We start from the raw sequence: 16,941 nt of genomic DNA on the forward strand, positions 1-16,941 counted from the left end.
ATTATTATTATTATTATTATTATTATTATTATTATTATTATTGTACCGGAGGTACACCTACTCCGTACATTCAAACCGAGCGTCTTTTAGAAGGCCATCTGTTATACGAAGCTTGAACTGTATGTCAGAATTATTTCCGAATTTTATATTCAGTTGTCTCTACTGTCGAATAATGTGGTGAGAGGATAGTTTCAAAGAAATCTGTAGTTTTTTAGGTTTACAAAACTGAAATGTTTACAGATTGTTTTGTGTTCTAAGGTTACTAACATTACTATGTCTTCCTTCTTCATGACTTTATCGACCAATCATAAATTTTGGATATTTATGAAATTAGCCAATCAGAATTGAGGGTGTGTACAGGGCTTTGGGCCATAGATTTCTGGAAACTTCCCCTCCACTATGAAAGCTGGGACCTTAAGGGCGATGTCGTCTTTTCCTCACCCCACTAAGGGTGCAGACCATATTCTCGTTAGCGCAATTAAACTTCACATTTCCACAAACTACTACACAGAAATGCAGCACTATATCGCTATTTAAACAACGTGCGTGTTCTGACAGCTCTCACGTTTTTAGTAAGAGGTGGCAGTTACTATGGCAACCAGTATACGCCTGCCGTTGAAGCCAATCCCAGCTCGACACGTGCTGTCCCTTTTCCTATCCCCTCTGCATTAAAGGTTCGTAAGGCAGTCGATCCCAGTTCCACGTTGCCAATATAGTATACCGTAGCACATGTGGCTGGGTTATGTAACAGTGTCTACTTTGAGTGATATCATTATCTGTATAGTGTTTTTTGAAATCATTTAAATATTTTTAGTGCTATTGTGTTTGTTTTCGTGTCAATAAATCGTTATCAAGGAAGGCATTTCAGTGTAGTGCAAACTTTATTATTGTGTAGCATAGTGTCATAGTGTGATATCACACTGATATAACTGCGATAAATGAGAAACAACTAAAAGGGTATTTTCAGAAGAAGAACGACAACGAAGATCAGATAGAATGAAGAAATACTGGAAGATCAGAAAAGAAAGAACATAAAACATCATAGAAAACCGGACAGAAATTGACTGAAGTGGTCCAATGTGTCCGTAAAAGCACAATAATAATAGTGTCATTTTTAACACCTTGTGATTTAATGAACTCAAAATGTTGCAAACCGTTCAGAGCGCCACTAAACGGCAACGAGGACGACCAAGAATTCATTCCCCTCGAAAAACGGCAAGCGTAATGGGGAGGCATGTCTTAGTTATTCGTGGTCAAGATCGCTATATCGTGTGTGCCTTGCGGGAATATTTTCAGGCTGAAAAGGAAAATGGAGGCCCGCTGATATACGTTAACCAAGTCGTAGAAAGAACAGCAGCAGCATTAAAAATATCTCAAGCTACAGTAATTAGAATAGGGAAAGAAAAATGAAAGAAAGAAACGGAGCCTTGGGAAGACGGTGAAAGGGAAAGAGAGGGAGTGGATGTGTTGATATATCTTCATTTCTGCGCATTACACCGGTTTAGGTAATCAAATTATACCATAGAAGCGCCAGCGTCATCACTCACATCCTTTTATTACGAGCTGTTATCCACAACTACCAATCACACACATCAAGCAGTTCAAATAATAAAGCAAAACCAAGATAAACCACTCGACTCAATTATCTGAGTTACCAATACATAAACTTAATGTTGTTTTCCTTATAACTAATACAAGATATCTGTATACATGGCGTCTTATTTTTATGTGAAAATTATAATATTCCAACACTCCCCCTTTTCACAAAAAATAAAAAAAATACCTTCTCCCCAAATTTATTTTGGTAACCCTAACTGGATCAATAGACATCTAACAGTACAAAACATAGTTCTGTTCTGCCTCTCTGCTAATCCATTTTGTTGTGGAGTGTACAGTTCAGACCTCCTATGGGTAATACCACATTCTTGCAATTTTGCTTGAAACCCGCTACATGTATACACCGCACCGTAGTCAGATTGAACTACATTAATTCCTACACCATGTAACTTTTCTGCCTTTGCATCATACCTATGAAACACCTCCAAAACTTCATCCTTATTTTTCACACATACAGCCACATTATATCTAGGGTATTCATCAGTCATAGTTACAACATATTGAGCTTTCCCAAGAGATTGTGTACAAATTTTTCCAATTATATCAGTGTGCACAACATCAAGTGGTTTTTCCCTTACGCTCACAAAACTAAGGTACTCCCTTGTTACTTAGTTTCCCCTGAATGCATACCGGACAAGTATTAATATCATTACTTCATTTCAGTTCTAACATAGGCAATTTAAATAAAGCTTCAGAATGTACATGCAAATATCTCTCATGCCAGAACCAAACCTCGCCAACATATTTAAATGCTACATTGTTATTATATTCTTGATCTATCATTTGGTTACAATTACTCACGGCTACAATATTATTTCTTCCCTCTATCTGTACTACACACATAAAGTATCCTTTCTAGTGTTTGCAATAAACAATGTTTCATCTCCATTCTTATCTATAACCGCTGCTTTCTCACCTGCAAATCCTACTTTGAAACCTTTGCTGGCTAACTTACCAACAGTTATTAAATGCGCACCTAAGTTCGGTACATAAAACACATCTGTAAATATAATTGTCCATCCTTTTGACATTTTTACTTTCACCTTACCTTTGCCTCTAATATCCAGCTTATTGTTATCTCCTATTTCTACATTCCCAGTTACATTTGTTGACATGTCTATAAACATCTCCTCTGTTGGACACTTATGAAGGGACGCACATGATTCGAAGGGCCAGTCTCCAATTTTCTCAGTTTCTACAGAAACTATCATGTGCAATGCTTTACCTACTACATGTATAATTTCTGAGCTTACCCATTTTCCACTCGCATTCACTGATTTACTCTCCTGGGATGATTCATCCTTCTTCATTGTTGGACATACTTTTGAACAGTGTACTGACTTATCACAATTGAAGCACTTTTGGGTACTACAACAATATTTAGATACACGTCCATGTTTACCTCAATTGTAGCAACTATACTGTTTTCCTCGTCCGACGTCTTCTTTCTTGATATATCGTTACTGTTTAACAACCACGGCTTGAGCTTCATCCTCCTCGCGTTTTTCAGTGTCGTAAGCCTATCCTCTATTATTCTGAAGTTTCCTTCTGCTTTCCTCAGTGAGTAATCTTGCCTTCACCTTCAAGATGGTCAGTTTCGCCAAATCAGCTTCCAAGGACTGTATACAAATCTTGAATCTTTGTAGACTCATATCCACAATGATAGAGTAAATTTTAAGTTTGTGAAAAATTATCTAATAGTTCTTAAGTCATTATTTACGAATATAACCATTCTCCAAGATTCATATTTGGCTGATGATGCTCTGTAAGGGAGCAAAACATGTCCCACAAATAACTTTTTAACTAATTAATATATTTTAAATGTGACAACATTATAATATATTGAACAGGAGGATCATAATAAAGCTTTGTTATTGTAAATCAACAGATTTCAATACGGATTACAACATGAGATTAGTCACTTGCAATGCATATTACTCTGTAAGATTTCCGGGGTGATCATTCCTGCAACTTGTTGATCTGTGAAATCATATCCGGTTTTACTCGTTCTCCTCCACAGTTGATTTATTTTTGCAAAGTTTTCTTGAACACTCACGTCCTCGGGATTCACAAAATGAGTTAACTGTTTAAGAGTCATAGCACCATTCACTAGCCCTCCGTCATTGCACAGCTCGCCCAGTTTCTCCCATGCCTTTTTCGCAGATTCAATATCTGCAATGTCACTTTCAAAAATTTCTCCCATATATCTGAAAATTACCGCTAACGCGATCACATTGTTTCGGGCTGTTCGTCTTATTTCTGTCTGAGGCACTTGAAAACCTGGCGTATCCTCATACCCTATTAGTGGTTCCCACACATCTTTCAACAACAGCTCTTGTTTCACCTTCAATGCCCACGAAAAATAGTTGTCCACTGTAAGTTTAGCCACATTCCTACTATACGCGAAACTTTTCTTGAGCCCTGAACTCCCTAGCGCTGAATCGGTAGACCTCGGTTATCTTCGACATCCATATTGGCAACCTTTAAAACACAAACGATGAATCGCTTATTCATCGCTGTGCTACATCTGGCGTACACTTTACGAACTATTACTGTTGTTGTTTACACAGCAAAGAAAAACTATATCATTCATGCTAGTAACAAGATTCGCACCGAGAAATGTTATATAATGTTAAATAATGTACGTGTGACACAGTTGTTGACGTAAGATAATAAATGTTTAGAAAATTCATATCGATCGATCATATTATCGATTCAATTCAGATTTAATTTCCATCCAGTTGGCAGTATAACCGTAACCGGAAGCGCTCCCTCCATACTCCTCACCCCGTAAAAATTGGGCTCAAGAAAAAGTTCGCTTATAGTATTTAGTGTTTCTTCACCAGTCCACGAGGTCGCCATTTTTCCCGTCAACAATGCCACAACTTACTTCGTCCGTTAATTCTCGTTACTTCAATTCAACTTATATTGTCCGGCATATACTGCGGCGTTCTGAATCACTGGCGCTCTGGAACTTTGGGACCATAACCTGTTGATATATCTTCATTTCTACTCATTACACCGGTTTAGGTAAGAAAATTATTAACCATAGAAACACCAGCTTCATCACTCACATCCTTTTATTAAGAGCTCTTTATTCACAACTGCCAATCACACACACCAAGCAGTTCCAAAAATAAAGCAAAACCAAGATAAACCAATCGACTCAATTATCTGAGTTAGTAACACATAACCTTAATATTGTTTTCCTTGTAAATAGTACAAGATATATGTACATGTCATCTTATTTTTATTTTTATGTGAAAATTATAATATTCCAACAGGATGTAACTGGACTATCACATGACGGGCAAAACCCGGCATTATGGCAAACACGTGACCAGTATGGCTGGTTTCCAGGAAGGAGCAATTCGACACCATATATATGTCTATTACCAGAGAAAGGAACACCCAACACTACGGAAACTTCAGAAGGTAAATTGTTCTTTTTAGTGTGCCTTCCCTTCGAAACTCCGTTCATGAGTTAGGATTTCACCTTGAAAAATACTCAAACAAAACTGTGTTGTTGGACAGACATGGTATCGTGGTTTGGCGCTGTCGCTACTTGAGGGCTGTTAGAAATGCTAATTACGAAAGCATTATGTGGCTTGATGAAACATGTGTAAACTCTGGCCACACCTTAACCAAGGGGTGGTCAGACAGAACGCCACAAAGCACAAGGAAAGCCCCGTTAGGAAAGGGAGTTAGGATCATTGTTCTGCATGATTGCACTGCCCGAGGCTTCGTTCCAAATTGTTTCCTCATGTTCCGGGCGCGAAAAACAGTGGACTACCACGAAGACATGAATACTGCTTCCTTCACGGAATAGTCTGAAAATTCCCTCCTTAGGAGCATTCCTGCCAAGTCCACCATTGTTTTGGATAATGCACCATACCATTCTGTAATAGTGGACAGAGCTCCAAAAATCAAGACGAGAAAAGCTTACATGCTGGCTTGGATAGAAATAAATGTCTTGTCTCGGAACAGAGACATTACCATTGAACCTTGTATTACAACGTCAGAGCTAATGGAACTTGTGACAACTTACAAACCGAAGTCAGTTTATGTCATCGATGAAATGGAAAAAATGAATAGCCATCAGGTAATCAGGCTGCCTCCTTACGATGCCCATTTGAACCCCAGAGAAAATATTTGGGCACAAGTGAAGGGTTCCGTAGCTGAGAACAACAAGAATTTCACCATCACTGACATTGAGAGGCTGACCAGAGAGGGTATTGACAATGTCACTGCAGAAAAATGGGCATCTGTGGTGAACCACATAGGGAAACTGACGCAGAAGCAGTTGAAAAAGGAAATAGTTTTGGAATACTGTGTGGAAGAAACGATCATCTCCCTCCCTCAGTTCCAGCTCCAGCTCTGCAGGTGAAGAAAGCGATTCCTCACTGGGAGTGGCTTTACTCACACCGTGAAGGTGAGTAATTCTCTACTGTGATGAACTTCTCCAAAATGCATTTTAAAGTTTAGCAATCAGTACGATAGTCTGCTTTATGATAATTAGTATCATACATACATACATATATACATACATACATACATACATACAAACATGTACATACACATACATATCATTAATCCCCACCCCAGTATAATACACCATCGGCTTACAGGTAATAAAGACAGAAATATAAAAATAACCACTACATCTCTCCTAAAACTACTTAACTAAATCAACTACTACATCTACACTGTATCATCCCACACGTGTGCGAATAGCCAGCACAGATGCAGGATGCCACCACACTATAAACTACCCTCATCCCCTAACTCGAACCCACCGCCTAAAAAACTAACTATACATATAGCAGGCTGGTCGCGGTCTCAACCTCGGTAAGGAACATAAACCAACTACCCACTGACACCACCACCAGCTCCGCCACGTGAGAACGGATACCATATCTCACCGGCCGATGCTGACAACATGTTCCCTTAATTCTCTTGTGTGCAAGCCACCTACGGCGGAAACCTGACCAGCATGGAGCCAGGCACAATCTTTCGCCCGGTGTGCACGTCACGTCTACACTGATCCATTGTCAGCACACTTCCTTCCCTCTCCTTTTTCTTCAAATGCAGACATGCTTAAGCCTAACTTCCATGGGATAGGTCAGGCCTACCCCTCCCTCTTCCGTTGACACGTCACTCTCTCCTCTTCGTGTTATTCGCACGAACTACATCTCACATTAATGTAACAGTTCATCTTTTCTAACTCTCCATAACAAACTTTCACAATTATCATTTTACCAACCTTTTCTACTGAACTACACTACCCACTTCAGCTCTCATTTTTTTCTTACACATTCACTAGCATCACCTCCTCAACGCATATACTCCTAAACAAAACCCTTATTCTACCACACTGCACTTACACACATATAAACAGTTTGCCCTTCCAAATCGACACGTTCACTCAGTCTTCTCACAGTTATTCCCATTATGTTCAAATGACTTACACCTAAACAAACCAATAATCTACAGCACCACACTTAAACACATCAAACCGTTTTCTTACCCAAACAGTTCGTTGACTCAGTCTTCTCCCAGTTATTTGCATCGTATTAAACTTGAAACTTAAACATCCACTATCCATCATTCTACATCCCTCACACTTTTAGATACTTCCACAGTTTCCAAACTGTCAGTATTTTCTCCTTAACTACCTACCCACTTAATCTACCTCAATTACTATTACATACTCCTTCTTTATCCTCCCTCGTCAACACATATACACCTGAAAAATACAATTTTCTTCCTCACCTCACTTACACACAAACCAAACGTTTTCAATTCCAAGTCAATTAATTCACTCAGTCTTCTCACAACTTTTATTCACTATCTTCTAACTAAGCGTCATTTCAGCCATCAACGATGAACTTAAACTATAAATATCAAATTCTTATATTTACACTACCCTCATAGCCTACTCAACCCCCACTTTTATCCACTCCTTCCTATTTTTCTCAGGCATTCCTTTGTTACACAGTCTTTTCGTAAACACATCTGCTCTCTTATTACTCATATCTTAAACATCATACACATTCCCATTCCTCGATCTACTTCCCAACAACTTGCCCCGGGCGGATCACCATTCCAGAGGGCAAGGCGCACCCCTCCCCTAACACTACAGCCCCTTCCTCTGATATCATAGCACCATGATACCATTCCCGCATATGCTCAGGGTGGATAACAATTCACCTGAACAGAATGCATTCGGCTATTCCCCCCCACAGCATGACACCACTTTATCTGAACAACCCCTATTATTCCCTTTCTCTAAAAATCTAACTCTAGCCACATTTAAGAATTTCGCTATGCTCATTCCTTTCTCCCACTCTCTACATAACCAAACTGTCATCTTACATCTTTTCTCTACCTTATCCACCTCCTTCTTACTCAGTATTTTAATCTTTATTTCCTCCAAAGCTCGTCATTGGTTGAATATAATATATGCAGGTCCGTCCCCCTCCCTCCAAATAATACACATCTATCCCTATTCTCACTTCCTACTCATCCGATATTTTCGGAAGTCCTAATACCCGCCAATACAAACCAATCTTATCCCTTCTACCTTTGAACTCAGTTTTCAGGTTTGTTACTTCCACCAATTTATTTAATACTGATAAGGAGTCTCTCTCTACATTCCCTTATGAAACCCTGCCTTTCTATATTTAGTAGTATTCCCTTTACACTTTCCTATACTCATTTATTCCTACCTCCCACCAAACATCCAACATACCTCCAATCCAATATTTTGTAACATTTTTTTGCACTTCATTCGACTTCTCTTTCTGAAATCTAAACGCTTCTTGTAATAATATCCCACCTTTCCATTCCTCCAGTCTACTCAAATACTTGAACACCCTCTTAGCTATTTCAACTTCCATCGATTCTTTTCACACTAATCTGGCACCCACATTTGCTGTGCAGTTCGGTAGGCCCATCATGAACTTACTAAACTTCGGCACTACCTGGTTTAGTTCACCCCTACCCACCTCCATCCCCCACACTTCCCCCCAAATAGCATTTTTCCCGTTACCAGTGATTTAAAAACAATTTTCTGAATTTTGTATATAACATCTGGGAATTTCTTTTCTAATACCCCCACTGCTGCAAGTGCTCCTCTTCCCTTTAATTTAGCCCTCCTATACTGTTCTTTCCCAGAGCCATTCTTACTAGTTATTACACCTAGATACTCAATAATTACCCCTGGTCTAATTTGTTGTGAGTTTCACAAATAGGAAAAGTCCTCTCAGTTTTAATTACTGCGTTAATGGGGTGAAAGTTCCCTTTGGTGATCATTGTAAATACCTAGGTATTAATATAAGGAAAGATCTTCATTTGGGTCATCACATAAATATGGTTGTAAATAAAGGGTATAAATCTCTGCACATGGTTATGAGGGTATTTGGGGGTTGTAGTAAGGATGTAAAGCCCCTCGTGTGTGCTTCTACAATTGTAGGGGATTAAGCTTGGTTACCCTCTTCAATTGAAGATCCCCTTCGTGGTGAGGGGAACTAGTAGCTCCTTTCTTGCGATGCCGAATGGAGCCCTGCTGGGTAACCATTCGGTATACAAGGAGGAGGAAGCTAAAGCACCACCCAACCCTAAGGTGTAACACGACCCGTGCCGATGGGATGCATGGCACATGGGAGATGTGTCCTGAACGGAGCCTTCGAGATACTTGGCGCCCTCTCGAAGTAAGTAGCCTTACCCTGGTATACGGGGCTCTGCCTGGGCGGACATATATTTCCCTAGCTCCTCGTGGGACCTAAATGAGTACTGTAGCTACCCATAAACCGGAGAGCTCTTCTGGGGCCTCCGAGAGAAACGCCAGTTCAACTACAACCGATGGGGACTCTTCGGAGATACCCTCGGATAGTACGACCTCGACAGTAAGAGAGCTCACTCTAGAGGTGGGCAATCTACTAGTCCAGAAGAAGGAGAAGAAACAGCGCTCCGGCGCTGAGAAGAGGAGGTATAAGAAGGCTTTTAAAGGCCCGGGAGCAGGCCAAAGAGGGCCTAACTTCTGGAGCTGAGAGGCCTTCTACTGCCATGACAGCGACGACTGTGGGGGGATCCAATGGGCACAAGAGGCGGGACCCTGAAAAGGGCTCTGCTTCTATGGCACAGAGGACTCCACTCACCAAGACGCCAGTGGGGAAACGACTTCTGTCGGGGGCAACCCCAGAAGAAGATCGGCCGATCCACAGAAAACACAAGGTGGAGTATGCTAGGATAGCCAAAACTGGGATCAGGATGGCCATAGTACCTGTAGGATATCCTGACCAGCAGCTAACCGAGAAACAGGTGGAATCTGTGGAGGAGGCTATCACCGATCTGATAGACGGGCTTCCGGAGCAGGGGCCCATTAAGCCTCAGTTCCTGGACTGCTATCTGTCGAGAGGTGCGGCCGTCATTATCGTAGAGAATGATGAGACTGTAGCATGGCTTTCTAGTCTTATTACAGGTATACAACCGTGGGAAGGAGCCAGGCTCACAACTGTGGGCATGGATAAACTCCTTTCCTATAAGAGAGTCATGGTCTGGATACCAGGACAACCAAAGGACAATAATGTCCTTTTGTGAAGAATGGCACGCCAGAACCATGGCTTAAATCCCAACAGCTGGAGGGTCTACGACCGCAAGGAGGAGAAGAGAGGTGTCCGGCCTGTGGTCAGCATGGACTCCAGAGATGTGGAGAAAGTGGTGGGGAAGAAGATTTTCTGCGGGGTGCATGTCGCTACCTTCACCTTGGTGGAGGGCAAGCATGACAAGCAGAGGACCAACCCCACCACAGACAATACTGAGACCAGCAGGGGCGAAGAGCGGGAGCCCGGACAGGAACTGGGGCCAGCCAAGCCTCAAGATTCATCGCGGGAGACGGAACTGCACGTTCCGGAGACCGCATAAGGTAAAGTACTGCATGAAAGTAAGGAATGATTACTTTCATACAAGCAAACATACAACATTGCATAGCGGCCTCTAGGGTACTTATTAGAAGTATCCAGAAATGCAGGTTTTCGGTCGCCCTGATACAAGAACCCTGGCTCAGACAGGGGCATATCATGGGACGAAAATGTGCAGGCTTCACACTATTCAGTGGGACAGCAGAGGAAAAACCTAGAGCATGTATACTAGTTAAGGATCATAACGCTTGGGCTATACCAGGCTTCATTGCTAGAGACCTTGTAGCAGCTCTAGTGAGATATGAAGAGGGCGGACAGCCAAGAGATCTGGTTGTCTGTTCCGCATATTTCCCAAGAGACTCTGAATCTCCACCCCCGCCGGAGGAGTTCAAGAGACTGGTGATATACTGTAAGAAACAAGGACTAAACCTCATAATAGGATGTGACGCCAATGCTCATCACAGCATTTGGGGAAGTAAACACACAAACTGAAGGGGAGAGCATTTCATAGAATGTCTATGTACAACTGATCTTGAGATCATGAACATAGGTGATACCCCTACCTTCATCAATAACAGGAGTGAGGGGATCATAGATCTTACCCTGGGTTCCATGGGAATCATACAGGAATTTAAAGACTGGAAAGTTTCTTTGGAACCTTCCTTGTCAGACCATAGACACATTGTGTTTCATATAGTGGGCTCCTTCGAGATCCCACCTTATAGAAACCCTAGACGAACCAACTGGACGTCTTTCAGGGAGGACGTGAGGAGGGGACTGGAAGGAGGACCCTCAAATATAATTAAGAACAAAGAGGAGCTGGAGGTCAGTGTGAGTTTTCTCACACAGACACTGGTTACCTCTTATGAATTAAACTGCCCAGTTGTTAAGGCAACAGGAAGCTTCAAGTGGAACAGTTATCTTGAACACCTGAGGAGAAACACACGAAGGCTCTGGAATAAATACAGGGAACTTCAGGATCAAGAAAGCCTAGATTCTTATAAAGAATCACAAAGAAGGTATAAGTCAGAAGTCAAAAAGGCTTCTAGGAAATCTTGGAGACAGTTTTGTGACTCCATTGAAAGTCAACATGAAGCGGCAAGGCTTCATAAAATTCTAACCTTGGATGAAAGGGCAAAGCTGGGCTCATTGGAGTCACCTTCGGGTGGATATACATCCACAGAGAGGAAGACCCTGAACTTACTGCTCGATGCCCACTTTCCAGATTCCAGTGAAGTAGAATCGAGCGGATCCTTCAGACCGGATAGAAGTGGCTGGAAGGAAGCAGCAGAGATTGTTACCCCCAGAAGGGTGAAGTGGGCATTAGAATCTTTTGCCCCTTACAAAAGCCCATGATTGGATGGGATATTCCCGGCGCTTCTTCAGGAAGCGGGTGGGGTCCTTATACCATACCTGGTCAGAATTTTTAGAGCCTGTCTCACTATGGGGTACGTGTACTCCTTGTGGCGTCAGGCGAAGGTAGTATATATACCCAAACCCGGAAAGTCTTCATATACTAGACCTAAGAATTATAGACCCATCAGTCTAACGTCTTTTCTTCTTAAGACCTTGGAAAGACTAGTGGATAGACATATCAGGGAGAAAGTATTAAGAGACTGTCCCCTGCATCCTCATCAACATGCATATCAACCAGGGAAGTCGGTTGAGACGGCACTGCACCAGCTAGTTTCTAGGCTGGGGAGTGCCTTGGATCAGCAACAACTTGCTATGGTTGCATTCCTAGATATAGAAGGGTCCTTTAACTACACATCTTTGGGCTCCATAGAACTTAGTCTAGAGAGAGGAGGAGTGAGCAGGATGCTCATAAAATTGATTGTGGCCTCACTGCAGGGCCGTCAAGTTCTGTTTACCCTCAACGCAGTTATGTTGAAAGCTAATATAGACAGGGGGTGTCCGCAGGGAGGAGTATTATCACCAACATTATGGTGTCTGGTAGTGGATGAACTACTTAACAGGTTAAATGTTGGAGGAATTTACGCCCAAGGCTATGCAGATGACATTAGCCTGATGGCGGTGGGAAATTTGTCCAGTGCGGTTTCAGAGCTCGTAGAGAGCTCCCTACGTAGGGTGGAAAGATGGTGCCACGACACGGATTTGTCGGTTAATCCCCCATTAGTTTTGTTTTTTATTCCCTCCACCCTTCTCATCTTCTTCCCCGCCCTCTATACAGGGAGTTATATTAATTCTAGCACCCTATCCATGCAATTTCCTTCTACCGCCCATTCAAATCCTACGCTTAATATTTCTCCCCCTCTTTTAAATCCTGTCACAATTTCTCTTCAGCAGTATCATCCCAGACATACTCCCGTCGTCCATTCTTATATCTCTCCCTCCTTTCCTCCAGCTTGCCCTTCTCACCAAGAACCCCAGTTCTCAATTGTATTTTAATAAGCATATGCTCAGTTAACCCACATTCGAAAACCTCAGAACATTTTATTCTCCTTAACGCTATCTCTGAGCTTATAACTATATCCACTACACTCCCTCCATTTGTTGTATTATACGTCAATTCTCCTATACTACCCCCTTCAACCACCCATTTTAAATAAATAGAAGTTCTATAGCACATAACACTAAAAACATTACTCCGTAACTATTTACACCATTATCCTTACTCTTTCTTTGTAGCCCCCTGCCTGCTTTTGCTCCTTTCCCGTACACCGGTACTCTATTGCTCACTCTCGCATTCCAATCCCCCAAGAAAATAATCCCATCTTCTACATACAGCGTTTTAATTGTGTTCATTTCTTCAATCAATTCGTCAAAGAAATATTTATTTGCATAAAATGAATTGCTAGAATGGTTATAAAGCAGGGCCAGACAAAGTGCTTCTGATGTTCCCTTCCCTATTTTTATTCTCATCCACGCTACCCCCTACTCTACTCTGTAACATCTCCACTTACACAGGAACGTCATTGCCCCCTGGGTTTCTGCCACTCTTCCTTATTTTTTCTTATCACGTTACCTACTCTATAACCGTCCCATGTAATTTCAATCCCTTTTCCTAACCACGTCTCCACTAGAGCAATTATCTCAAACTATTTATCTAAGTCCACAACTTCCCTATTCCCTAACTTCCCCATCAACACTCAATATGAAGCATCCCTATCACCATCGCTAGTTATTTATTTCCTCATCCTCCCTCTCTATGCTTCTGCGTTTTGCCACTTCCCCCCTTACTCCTCGACATGCTTCCTTTTGGCTGCTCCCCATCCCTCTCCACTTCCCTCTCTTTCTTATCCGCTCCAACTTGCCCTTTTCGGTGTCAGAGACTTTTTCCCTCCCCATAAATCTTTTAAACTTAGCGATCTCCCCTTATTCAACGCCTGATTTCTCTCCAATTTTCTTTCTATATTTCTCTTACTCGGGGAGGTTGAGCCACTGCCCTGACTCCTTTTCCTCCCATCACCTCGTCACTACCCGAACTCACATCACTTTTGTATAGTGTCTTGTTTGTTGATCCACTTATTCCTGCGTTGTTCTGACTCACCAAGGTCCCTGTTATCACCGCCACCTGGCCGCTGACACCGTAGTCACCTCTTTTCTTTTCCTTCTCCTCACTGATGACATCCTGCTCTCGATTTCTGCAATTAATTTCCTCCTCACATTTGCCCATACTCAGAAGTTCCTCATGTGCCCACGATCGGGTCCAATTTCTGCCTGGAGTCACCAAACATTTCCCCACTATCTTGGCTCGAAATACCTGCGCTCTAGCCCTCCTCATATGCTGCTTTAAGATCTCAACCGCATTCTGTCCTCTTTATCTGCCTCAGGCTTCAAATAAATGTTCAATCCTTTCAAATTTCCGGGATTCCTCAGCCATCAGGGTTGAAATTAATCTTACCTCCACCGGCCGATGACCCTTGTTCCTTCCTACTCTATATATGTCATCTATATCCACTTCAGAGAAGTTTGTCTTCATTTTATTCGAATCTATGTCCACCACTTTCAACACTATATCCACTTTTGATTCTATTAGTTCCTCTGGTACGCCATACGCGAATTCATTTTTCTTGCTGATTCGTTCTTCGCTTCTCTCTTCATTGCTGTCAATTTCTCTTCCAGTACCAAAATCCTCTTTTTCAAACTCTCTACCTCATCTATCTCCATTAACTTGTCAATTACCCCTCCAATTTCTTCTTTAATAAACATTTTAAGTCCTTCATCTCCTTCATTTTGGTTGCCCGGTGTTCCTGCATCATTTCCTTCATTTCTTCTCCTTTTCTCTCTTCATTCACCACTCTCTTGATCTCTTCAAGTTCTTCTCAACCGAATGGTCCCTGATTTTGACCCGGGTTCTTTTCTACACATTCTACCACCAGCAACGTCGCAATAACCGTCACACAGCTTAATTTCCAACAGTCCTTTAGAACCACCAATTTCTCTCCCTCTCTCATCTCCACCTCTCTTCCAACACCCCCTTGCACCATGCCATCTTCCAATCCTTAGCCTATATTGCTGTAGCGTTACTCCCATTTTGCACTCCTCAGCTCATTCACACGTCTCACTTCCCGCTGTCTCGCACGTGACTGTAATTAGTATCATATTCATAACATGTAATTTCGGATTTCGGATTTTTCTCGAAAATTGGTAATGCAAATTTTCCAGTTTTAGCATGAAGTCGACAAAATTGCCTTGAAAAGCTAATATTTGAATTGAAGTATAAGAGGTGTTTCCAGCAACCTTCGAAATTTTGATAATGTTCATTACTTTTCGTTTCTGAAAATAATTATAGATTCTTCTTCTTCTTCTTCTATGCTTCCTTCTCATTAAGGTGGACGGGCTTAAATTTTTTGAATTTTGAACAAAGCATGTGAGATTTTATAAATTATGAATCACGACCTATGATTAGATTATACGAGGGTTTTCTTTGATTTTGCTTCGAATTTCAATAAAGAGAGGTCCCATGAATAATGATTGAACGTTTGAAGGACCTCGAAACGACAAGGTCAAAAACGGACTCTTAACTCTCACAACTCTAATTCCAATTATAGCTGGCATCTTAAATTTTGCCGTTGCCTAAAACAGGGTCCGACCGATTTCTCCTCTTAGTACAAAAATCTCTTAGATATTTCTTTCATTCTCATCCGGATTTGAACCCAGAATATTGAGCGGGACTGTCAAAGTGCCATTCTGCTATTGAAATCTACCTAAAATGAAAATCATTCTTCCTGAGATATACTGATAGAAGCCAATGAGAAAGGGCAATTAAGAGTTTCTCTTACGATATTTGAGCTGATAAAATTACTGCTGAGCCACCTTGGAATAATAGCAACGTTTTTAACGCTCTCATGATGCCCGTACATGGACATTATTTTCTGCAGAGCCTAGTACAGAACGAGAGTTGTTGATTGAGATGTGGTAACTCCTGCCGGATCATGTGGCAACACAGCGCTCCCACTACTTTTTTCGGTGCCACGTGCTGCGAACTGTCAGAAAAGACTTTTCCATCCATCCAGTCAAGAGATTTAGAGTGAGTACGTAGTGGAGGCAGAGGGAAAGCCTTGCCCGTCATCGGAAGGCCCACCAGCTCAAGGTAACGGCAGACATCTATTAATCATGTGATAGTCTCAGAATGCTGACTAGAGGGAGGGGTTTCAAAATTATTTCTTAATGTAAATATCAATCTTTTCAGTGTACATTTTCAAGCAAGTCTAAGGACTTTATTCTAACTTAGTGAATAAAGAGTGTTAACCCTTTTTTCTTCCCAATCAACTTGGTATTGGGTTGACTATGCTTTTGTAAAATTTTAAATTTATCACTTCTTTCTGGACTTAATTTTTCCTCCTACTAGTCACCTCTGTAGTATAGGCTTGGCCTCTGTAACTTCGGGCCATAAGCCCATATGGGGTTTTAAGTGTTTTCAAGTGTATTTTCAAAGGAGTCCAAATATTAGGCTCCTAAAATTTTTATTTAGGCCGATATCTTGAAACTTTTTTTCACTACAGCCTCTGTTAAATGATAACTATTCTTATTGCCCCCTTCTTACCGGGCATAGCTCAGCCGGAGAACGAGAGTCCCAAGGGTGGACCTTTCGTTGTCTGGCTTTACTTATTTTCGAAGGCAGGGTAAGAGACAAGGACTAGCGACAATAACACAAGAATATAAAACAACAGGTTCTGACATTTATTATAACTAACACATTTAACAATAACAAATTTAATTAACAATCTTGATAAAAAATTAAATTTCTTCTTTGCCAGTTCCTCTTAACTGCATATAATATCCACTATTCTCGGTCGATAATGTTTCTGTAAGTATACATAACTTGTATTAGCCTACTTCTGGCTCAACGAAATAATAACAAAATAAAATTTCTGTAGGAGGACCTCCTCTCAATAATGCTATTATTCTTTATAAGTTAAAAGAAAGTGAAAATTGT

The sequence above is a fragment of the Anabrus simplex genome, chromosome 1 (genome assembly GCF_040414725.1).
Source record: "Anabrus simplex isolate iqAnaSimp1 chromosome 1, ASM4041472v1, whole genome shotgun sequence".
In the NCBI taxonomy this organism is placed as follows: domain Eukaryota; kingdom Metazoa; phylum Arthropoda; class Insecta; order Orthoptera; family Tettigoniidae; genus Anabrus; species Anabrus simplex.